The sequence below is a fragment of the Ascidiella aspersa genome, chromosome 2 (genome assembly GCF_963924565.1).
Source record: "Ascidiella aspersa chromosome 2, kaAscAspe10.2, whole genome shotgun sequence".
NCBI classification, from domain to species: Eukaryota; Metazoa; Chordata; class Ascidiacea; order Phlebobranchia; family Ascidiidae; genus Ascidiella; species Ascidiella aspersa.
The window spans coordinates 24,828,553-24,840,030 of NC_139448.1; positions in this window are offsets into that span (position 1 = coordinate 24,828,553).

The following is an 11,478-nucleotide window of genomic DNA, read 5'->3' on the forward strand; positions in this document are numbered from 1 at the left end:
TGTGTGTATTTCATCTTAGATGTATTTTTCACGCTGATTGCGAATATACCGGTACGATTAGTTTTTCTCTTGCACATCACATTTTTAAGATATCAATTATAATTTTCCGAAAAAGGCGCTTTGAAAACAGCGCACAGCTGTGATACATAGTCTTAAAAACGTCTGACATATAATTTTTTTATACACATAACTCGATTCACCACAATAGTACTTCTATGATGGAATTTTTAACTATTACCCTTAATAAAATCCTTGGTGACTTTTAGAGCTTAAAATGTCGTTTTGTTTGCGCGGCCCACAAGGGTATCAACAAGGGCACCATGTTATCCGTCGCTCGCACTAGTTTTGGGCAGGTCTCAGCTCAAACCTAGTCATTGAACAGAGCCTGATGAGATTGCTGAAGACGTCGGGAGGTTTAATGCGTGGACCTGGCATAACACAAGAACAACGATCATTGTGGACGATGTCGACTTCAATCACGTCTTAGTACAACTATATGCCATACAGGAATTCAATACACTCTCATACACAACAAGCGAACAACAGAAGGAAGCAACACAGGGTAGGGTTCAAAGAGGCAGTTCTGATCTTGAAAAACTGAATACATCACTGGCTGGTTATGTACCTTTTTCTCAGGATCAAACCCAGATGAATATTGTGAATGGTGTTGTGGCCGAGGATGACGTTAATGTACATCAATTCGAACCAGTCGGAAGGGAACATTATGGAAAAAATGACTGGACAGTCTGTTTTCTTAATATCTTTTTTGCAGGAAATAAAGCCAAGACATTTGGCAACATCTCATCAGTGAAGGTGACACCTGAAAGAACGATTGACCTAGGTTTGCTTCTTCAACGTTTCCTAGTTTTTCACAACTAGGGGGCTTATCAATTGAAAATATCTTGAAGTAAGAACTAAGCCCGTTCCCTCCAACACTTTTTGAAGCAAGGAAAGTGCTCCGGAAGCCTAATAATTCTCAACTTGCGAATGCTCACAGACCATGCAACTAAGGCAGTTCGTGAAATTCGTAAACCCATGAGACACTCCACCAAAAACTCAATACTACGTCATAGATGGAGATTCACTACTACAGCGGCTACCATGTAAGAGGGAAAAACCTACGGACCATTGCATAATGATATGCTGAATTCACGACTCGGCGTTATCAAACGAAACGGTTGTTCTTACGTGCACCTAGGAGGACCGACATTCTAGGACAACACACTCCAGAGGCGTTGGAAGAATGCATACAGTCATCAGCTTTACGAAAGAGACAGTGTTTGATGGAAAGAAGGATGAGTTTCTCTCAAGGGGCATGAACAAACAGAAAATGATCGACCTGATCGGTGAAACACTTCGTGGTAAAAGCTGCGAAGTGATCAATTATTTCCTTCTTCCGGAGCAGACAGCAGCATCCATTGTGAACAATGGTTGTCAAGCGATGGCTGTGATTTTGAGGGACACGCGGACGGATTCCCTCTCGTCATTGCGAGTACTAATAAAAAACGTAGTCTGTTCCAAATCATTTGTGACACCAGAACGCCTACCACCTACTGAGTCATCAACAAACTTCACTGTAGGGTTTACTACCAAATAATGATCTGGCTAGGACAGGGGAGTGATATGGAAATTTGCGGGTGGGGTGGGAAACTGGAAGGCAGTCAGTTTGTTCCAATAAAGTCGGACATGAATGCCGTCCTAGATTCCCTCTTGGAGATTACACACTACAACTGCACAACTGCCTGTACCACCCCAGGTGGAGCTGTAGGCAGAATAATATACCCCGTATCAGCATGTGGACAGTGCCAACTTTATGCCTGTTTCAATACGTACAATCAGTCATTACTCGATAAACATGATGACCAGTACTTATTAAGCAACTGAATGTATATAACTTAATAAGTGGCGTGTGATTCTTATACTACCAGTGTTATACAATTGGTTTTTGTTTCATAAATAAGTCTTTCCATTAAACCATGGGTTCCCAACCTTTTTACACCATGGTCCCTTTTAAAAATTTTGAGAAATCAAACCTCCCCCCTATTTCTATTTTTTTATTAGTTATTACATATTTAGTTAATGTGAGGTTGAGCTTGTTTTTGCTTTGACAATGTGTTAATTGCATGTCATATTGAATATCCAAGACGCTGCGCTGCTTTGTCTTTAAGGCAGGGGTCGGCAACCTACGGCCCGCGGATGAAATTTATTCGGCCCGCCGCCTCTTTGACAAACTAGGCGCGCTTTGTGCCAATACTTTATTACTGCCTCCTTAATTGTAATTAAACACGTTTTTAGGCGCAAAAAAGATCCGAGGTCCGCCTGATTCACGGTAGTTTTAACATTTTAATAACATAATTCTTAGTCAACATTTTGTGCGGCCCGCAGAGACCTTTCTGAATTTGGTTTTGGCCCGCGACTACAAAAAGGTTGCCGACCCCTGCTTTAAGGGTAACATCAAACGTTGACAACCCACATTCACAACGATATGTTAATGGCAAAGGCAATAGCAATGGCAAGACCATTTCATTAGGCTTAGGGTATGAATTGCTTAGTTTTGCCCAAAATGTCGTCAAACTATCGTTCTCAAAGCTCAATCGGGTTGCCGCCTCTTCTTGCAGCTTCAAGAGTTCATTAAATTTTAATTTATTTTTTTTGTTATAGAGGAGTAGATAATAAACTAAAGAAAATATTATTTTTGAATTTATTTCACGGCCCCGTTAAAAAAAGCCCATGGCCCACAGGTTGGAAACCCCTGCTTTAAACTGATGAGTTAATTTTATTTTGAATTGTTTTAATAAACTCCTTTCCACCTAAGATTAGACGCCAGAATGAGAGCTCTAGCATGAATATTAGCCTAAGTGAATTATTGCCATTATACTGCTTTGGCGGCCATCTTGAAAATGACAACTTTCCGGTGCTCTGATCCTCCTAGATTTGTAATATATTATTATTGATGATAAATACTACAAAAGACCGTTGGAAAACCTTTTGTAGGAATTGTTTTGGGGTCAAACCATATATTGACCGGACTAAATAGGCTAATACCCTGAAAAAATTAGACCCTGAAAAAATTCGGCCCTCAATTTTTTAAGGTTCAACTTTTGTAAGCCTGATGGTGATACAGATCCAGTACAATGCAGCATTCTTCGTAATATTGCCTAAATGGCCAAAATAACGCCTGAAACTGTAGGGAGAGGGTATCGGTCGATCAGGCGCTGTGTTAGGCCTGGCCTGGGCCGTTTGATGTCGACGTTTGGACGCCTTAGTTTGACCGGCGCCATTAGGGTGCCGCTGTTTTTGCATTGGATATTTGGCCCTGTTTGGGGATATTGGTGCTGGGTGGGGTTAGAAAATAGGTATACGGGTTAAAATTATTAGGAGAGTAAGTGATGTACTTAGGGGTGAGGTTTGAGGTTAGGTAAAGTGTTGCGTAGGCCTGATTCTGGCTATTTAGGTCTTATTCTGACCGATTTTGGACTTCAATTTAGACCGTACTACGACTATTAGGTATTGGTCCTAATTTGGTCTAATTCAGAAGTGTGTTTTATTGCGACGTTGATGTTGTTCTTCTTTCCGTCTTATGGCAGAAGTCCCTTTAAAGCAAAGATAGTGACGATGTTGTTAGAGGTTTGAATGTCGATGACATTATTCATAAGGTTAACGCTAGACGCGTTGGGCGTTAACATAAAACGTTTTTAAAATTACGGTTGCGGAAGTTGATACAACTTTGACGCTTTCGGTTAGGAGCGAGGAAATTTGCCGTCAACGTTGATAATGCGTTATGTGTGAACTGGACGACGCTAACGTTTTGCGCCAGAACGCTAAAAGCAAAACGCGTGTAGTGTGAACCACCCTATACATATGCTAGCTGTAAGGCAAGGAAAATGTAATTTAATTTTAAATATATGGGCTAGATTGTAATAGTGACTCGGGAGCTTTTTGGCAAAAAAAAGTAAAATTATGTCATCTAATAGAATTTGTATTTTGTTCTAGAGAACCTAGAACAGGGTTTCTCAGCCGTGGCCCTCCGACCCCTTGGGCCACGAAGAGGTCACGGGCATAACTCTCTAGCTAGGTTGTTACTCGCAAAGTAAGGATGTTCAAAGTAGAATATTGTATCCTTTTTCACGTTTTATCGCGAAGTTTTACGCCTAACCGTACGTTTGCGTGTGACAAGATTGGATAAAGGTCTGTCACTGGGGCAAAACAATTACTGTGCTGCTTTATATATGTAGCCATATGGAACGGCGCCAGCGTTTTTTCGGGCAGCCAATTACGATAACCTTCGCCTAATCTTTAAGTTTTCGTCAAATAATGTTGTGCAAGCAACTAACTTGTAATGCCTGGTGCATAGATTTCCCAATTTCCTTAAAGAGTTTACAAAAGAACATTCCATCGTGAAACGCGCACGGTATGGTACGGGGCTATTCAAGGTCAACTTTTAGGCCAATATTCAGCTATAGGTTATGCACAGCGTATTTGGCAAATAATAGTAACGCATTATTAAAATAAAAATCTAGGTATCATCTCGGCGAATGTAGTTACAAAACAGAGTCGAATACAAAAAATACCTCGGCGAAGTCCAACAACAAGCTTTGCAATGACTAACTAAGTTAGTTTAATTTAAAATGACTGATTTGGTAAATAATTAGAAAGTAGGTGCATTTATTCAACTTTTCTCTTCTTACATTTTGGTTTAAATGCTGTGGTATGTTGAACGGTAGATTAAACTTCACGTTAGGACCTCTAAATCCTATTTTACGAGGCAAATAAAACCTGCAGATGCAAAAACGTCAAAAGTGACCCACTGGTCCCACATCTTCCCTACACTATGAGTCTATGACACTTAATTACATGTTTTTAAATTATGTTCGTGTTATTTTTGCAGTAAATAATTTCAATTTTTCATGTATGTATTTTTCCTACTTTTTGTAGTTTTGTTTGCAAAATTAGGCCCTCCCCTTGTAAATAGCCTTGGGCCTACAGTACCCTTAATCCGGGCCTGGTTTCAACGTTTGGGAGTTGCTGTGAAAAACTTAGATGAGGATGATTGTAAAGTGTGCTTCAAGTTTTGAATTGCGTGATCATCCGCCAGCAGCCCTTTTCGATTCCCCTTGCGTGATGAGGCTGTAGCGGTTTGGGGATGCCTTAAGTTTATTAAAGTGTTGTTGGGTCCTTAAGACTCCTTTATTGTTATTTCTATCAGAAATTTACTACATCGATCCAACACTACTTAATTTATCAGTCAAATTTGTTAGAAGTTTAACGCAAAGCACGCGAGAGAGAGTAAGAGGAGAGAGAGAGATGAGAGAGAGAGAGAAGGCACCTGCTAATACTGTGTAGCGATGAATGGAAAAAGGCACAATCACTCAGATTTAGTCAAGCCGATAGTATTCTTAATTATTTAGATTACGTCACTACAAGGCAAGCACGCAAACCAACTTTGACAAAAGGATTATGCACAAAATTGTAAACTGTGAATGTTGAAGTTCGTAATGATCTCGAACCAACAGCAAAATAATCTAGCAAAGCCAGCAATTCAGGTCAGACACATTAACCAGATCTTAAAACATCGTCAGTATATCTTAATGAATCTTCATTCGAATTAAGATATACTGACGATGCCTTAGTTGGCGAAATATATATATATCTTTTAAGATCTGGTTAATGTGTCTGACCTGAATTGCTAGCTTTGCTAGATTATTTTGCTGTTGCTGATCAGGAATTAAGGTCGACATTTATCTTGCAAGGGTCAAGGTGATTTCTATTATTCACTTATTCAGTGCAACATTGACCTCGAACCAGTGCAATATATGGTTGATGGAGGCGCCATACCGGTACTTCACAGGATACCACGGATCCCAGTAATTCCGTGGTGACATGCTATGTAACATGCGAAAGGAGCAGTTTCTTATAAATTTGAAAGACAATCAACAAATTATTAAATTGCTTGGGTCATATCTCACTAAAAGAAAATGTACAGTCCTTTATGCTTCGAATACGTATAGAACAGTGCTTTACAACCTTTAAAATTTCCATCCGCATTTTTTTATTTAGGAAAATTTCCATTCGCACGAAACAAGCACAGTAAGTTTGCAACCTTTAGTTTTATTTGTGAAATAACAATGAAAGGTTTGTGTATTAAAACCGTGTGCCTAATCCTTGACCGATATAAAATAGATAGCTTAAGCTGCAATGAACCACTTATAGATACTATATTACTGTACCTGTAACGCATAAGTGGCCGCACCAGCTTATTTGATTACTGTATTACACATAATGAAAATAACAACATGTACCATTTTCATCCGCACGACGTTTGTCATCCGTATTACAATTTTTTTATCCGCACAAGTGCGTACCATCCCACGGGTTGAAAAGCACTGGTATAGAATACGTACTTTCAGGTTTAAAAGTTGAAAGATCGAGATTTTGCCCTGAATCCAGATGAGTGGGGATGGAAAAACATCAATGGAACCTTGAAGTCCATTATGACGGATTTAAGAGCAGCAGCTCCAAAGAACCTCCTTGAGGTGATACGATGTAATTAGAACGACATGCATAACCGTAAAATGTACGTGTAGAAAGCATAATTTGCAATGTAGCCTACTTTTGAATCCCGTCAATGTCAAAACATGTCCTGTAGAAATGTTGTTGTCCACAAAAAACCTAGGACGATAATCTATAGGTGACTAATATAAATTTCATTCATGTGGTGCTTGAAATTGCTCTTAAATTTTGTAACAGAAATGAATGCGTAACTCTATTCAGTTTAAATTACATAACTGCAACCAGTGAAGTGTTAATAATGTTATATCAGGTGTTATTAATAAAGCAATTTTATCAAAAAATTTTACAGTAATTAAAGCATTTTTTTATAAAGACTTTTTAATGACGTCATAAGTTAATTTAATCGTTTTGATCCAATTGAGTTTTTTGTTAACAATAATGTTTTCTTTAATTTGAAACTAATCTCGGGAGACTAGAAGCACTCTAAATTTTTGAGCGTAAGCCTATAAGGCAAGATTTCCCAAACTGTGGTCCGCGTGGCGATATGACAATAAATTAAAAAGCTACACATATACGTTGTACAGCAGGGGTCAAAAACCTACGGCCCGCGGGCCTGATCCGGCCCGCGAAATGTAATTCATCCGACCCGCAGCCTCTTTGACAAACTAGGCACGAGTCCATTTCTCATACTTTTTAACTATTTTAACCACTTTTTAACTATTTTAACCATAACCATGTAAGTGCGAAACATTTTCGCGCTTTGCGTGAAGATCTTTATACGGATTTGTTTACGTTTGATGCTGCCATTTGAACTAGATTAGCGCTTCTTGCGCTGTGGAAGACTGACTGCCAAGTGCCAAAGTGCGTCGTGTACAAACGGAAAACGTAATCCAAATATATTGGACATACATTTTTAATTTTTATTTTTGAAATGTAATAAAAACTTGCAAGAAATTTGAAAGAAATGCCGGTATACCCCCCCTAAAAAATCTCGCTCGCTTCGCTGGCCAGGTGCGCCTGGACTATAGGTTAACAAATACTGACCAAGAAGGTTATCGCGTTTTCTCAAAGTGGTTTAATCACACTTTTTAATATGAAAAAAATTTAAACCAAACAAACGCTCTTTGTCCCGCTTTGCGCCAACACTTTATTGCCTCCTTAAAAGTAACCAAACACGTTTTTAAGTGCAAACACATATCCGAAGCCCGCCTAATTTACAGTTGTTCTAAAATTTTAATAACATAATTCTTAGTTAGCATTTTGTGCGGCCCGCAGAGACCTTTCTAAGTTTGGTTTTGGCCCGAGACTAGAAAAAGGTTGCCGACCCCTGTTGTACAGTATGTGTACTCTTTCAAAGATAATTAAATTGCCGCAGTTATTCACAACTTATTAATTTCAAAAGCTCTTGCTATCCAGTAGCGAAAATCTTACTTGTTGCGCATTGAATTTATGATGAATTGATGATTTAAGCATAGAGAAGCAATCCCACCCGTCCCATTGATGTTGTCAGTTTTGTAAGTATATAAAGTTTGGTTTTATTTAGTTTTTGCTTTGTATTGCGGTCCGCGAAAAAACAGATTTACAAACAGTGGTCCGTGGTCCAAAAAAATTTGGAAAACCCTGCTATAAGGAATATCGATGACGTCATTATGGGTTGACTTCCTGTCACCTTGCTTGCCATGAATAAAAAAAAACTTTTGTTGCAAATAGTTCCATTTCTTTTTCACCCTGGCCTATAAACCAATGTGCTGAGTGTAAAATCTAAAAACACTGTTTTTTGATGAATTATTATTGGAAAGTTTCCAAAAACACTCCCGTTAATCCCTAAAGAAATATTTGACAAAATATAATAGTAGCCTATCTTGCAGCTTATGCTTTCTGCAAAACCTGAGGTTATCGTTAGATGTCGTGCTCAAATATGCAACGATTATAGGGCAAGTTTTGGGACGAGGACAAAAAAATTACATATTTATGCGAGTACGCCTAATTCGTTTACCGGAACACCGCTTCGGACCGTTCCGGCTTACTTTCACCATTGCTGTAAAGTCAGATGATAAAAAATACCATTTTTAGCGGGACAATGAAAGGAATAACACTTCAGTACAACTTTCTTCAGTACATAAAGAATGTAATATATAGGCAGTTTTACAAAACTGTGTTGCGAAGAATAGCAGATTTTCGGAAAATTAGACGGAGAAATAGCCTATTGTTTATAAAATACCATATGTTTATTACTCGTATGGTTTTCTGCTTATATACTCTCGGTCCTCCTTTTATGGATCTCAACACTTATAGGCCCCTCATTAATGTTCCAGAAAAGTACACAAGGAAGTTCTATAAAGTCATAACAACCACAAAATTGAGTTAATAAAACTGCAAACATTTTTGCAAAAAAAAATTTGTTGACTTTGATTTTGCACTTGAATTAGGCTAATTCCGGTGTGCTGATTTCAAAAATGCCGCCCGTTTTCTTCTATCACGACAAGTTTTTGCTCTACAGCAGTGGTTCTTAAACTGGGGGGCGCGCCCCCCTTGGGGGGAGTGCGAGTTTCACAAGGGGGGCGCGGAAATTGACAAAATCTGTATTAATTATGACTAAACTTTATGGTGATCATTGAATGGACAACATCGAGTTATCACACATCAGTTATTTCTGTCGTGTAGAATATTCCTGTTGATTTTAAGGTTAGTGTTTTCGTTTTGTGAGGAGATGATTCCACAAAAACTTTATGCTAACGCATTAATCACGTGATTAAGTTACCCGCTCTGATCGGCCATTCGAGAAAAACATGGTGTGTGCCGCACGCACGCATGCGATTGAAAACGATAGCCTATTTGTTAATACCAAAAGTTGTTTAATTTTTCGTACTGTTTAATAAATAGCTCTAATATTCACAGAGAAAATGCTAATACTGTTAATTGTTTGAAAATACTGTTCATTGTTACGTCACACACTACCAAGTTTATGTCTTTTTAATCATTTTGATTTCGCTTTTGTAGAGTCTTTGGGTGTTTCAGATTTAACTTTTTTTTGAAAAATTATGTTTTCGGCTTGATTTCCCATTATGTGTCACATAAAAATCCGTTTCATAAGTTTACAAAACAATTGGACAAGATTTAGGGGCTTCGCAGACACTCAAAATTACAACACTAAAATCTGGGACTTCCCCTAACACGATACTGTACGTTTTTCTTTAAAAACACAGAAACCTTGTAATTTTTATATTAAACAATGGCAAGAAAGCATTACTAATCTATTTTTCAGTTTTATGTAACTTAAAATGTATTCTTAAAGCCCCCAAATCCATACTCCACCCCATTTTTAGAGATTTTTGACGTCATTTTTGAGTGGTTTTAAGGTCCCTGATTTGGAATTGGTCGCTGAAACCGCGGTAAATTTGTCTGAAATTCCGCGTTTCAAAATATGGCAACTCTAGGTTAGGCTGGGCTAAAACAGTTAGGCTGGGTTAAAAATATTATTTGCATTAATGCAACTTACCTAGAAATAAGTTGCTGTTATACTTAATGTTTTTTTATTTTGAAACAAGGTGGGGCGCGAGTTTGGTTAAAATTGTAAAAGGGGGCCGTGTCTCAAAAAGTCTAAGAACCACTGCTCTACAGCATACATCCCAATTATGCTAATTTTTACATATTTAGCCGTATTACTTTTCCATTCAATAGAAATGCACATTGCACACGCTAATCATATAGTAAGTTATATACAAGGGTCAACTGAATAATTAAGGGAAAAGGGCTCAGGCATCGATTTAGGTCGATGCACGTTTAAAAAGATTGTTAACTGCGCTGACTCAAACGTGTTGCCTTGCTCTAGTTTCATAAAATCGTGGAATTTAATTGCTTGATTTAAGAAATATGTTAATATGGACCCGAGAACAGAAAGCAGAAAAGCCTTAGCAAATATAAACAATAAAATCGAAGCTAATAATGAGCTAATTAAGTTGCACATTTAGTTAGTCTTTGTGAACAATATAGAAACATAATAAGAGTCATTGAATTGTTGCAATATCACAAGCACAATTGTATCATATTCGGTATGTTTTCTCTTGATCAGCAACACGGATACACAAAGTACCCCTGCTATTTGTGTATGTGGGACAGCAGAGCTCGAGATCAGCACTGGGTGGAGAGGAACTGGCCTCCGAGATCTGACCTTAAACCTGGTGTTGCCAATATTCTACATGAGTCACTTGTTAACAGAGATGCACATAAAACTCGACCTAATGAAGCAATTCGTTAAAGCATTGTCAACTGAGAAAGCAACTGTTTCCATTACCTCGTTTTGGCTTTTCCCAATCTGTCAATACAAAAAATTAGGCCGGTGGTGTATTTCATGGTCCACAAATTGGCAACTCATCAAAGATGAACGTTTCAGTGGTTTAATGTTCGAATTGTAAGAAAATGCGCGGTTATCATTTAAATCAAGGGATTTCTTGAGAATACACGGGCAGAGAATTATGTCAAAATTATTCAGAAGCTATTGAAAAGCTACAAAGAACTCGGCTGCAACATGAGCATTAAGATGCATTTTGTTGCATAGCCATCTAGCTTTCTCAGAAAACCTTGGTGCGGTAAGCGATGAGCAAGGAGTAAGATTCCACCAAGATCTGAAGGTGATTGAGGAAAGATATCAAGGAAGATGGGACTTACATTATGCTGGCTGACTATTGCTGGAGTATCAAGCGAGACTGCCGACAGCGCAAACATGTCAGGAAAAGCTGTAACCCTACACGCGTAATATTTTGCCCTAAAACTCGCACTTTATTTGTCCTGCAGAAACAAGAAACTATCCGTTTAAGGAATATTATAAAGCTGTACAAATGTTTATTTGAAAACCATTGAGCTACTTTCGGTTGCTTGTAGTTCCTAACGGGTTTATACAATAAACGCAGATGTCTTAAATGCTGTATTTTTTGTAGGTTCTGAAACAAAGTGGTGGGTGCCTAGCTC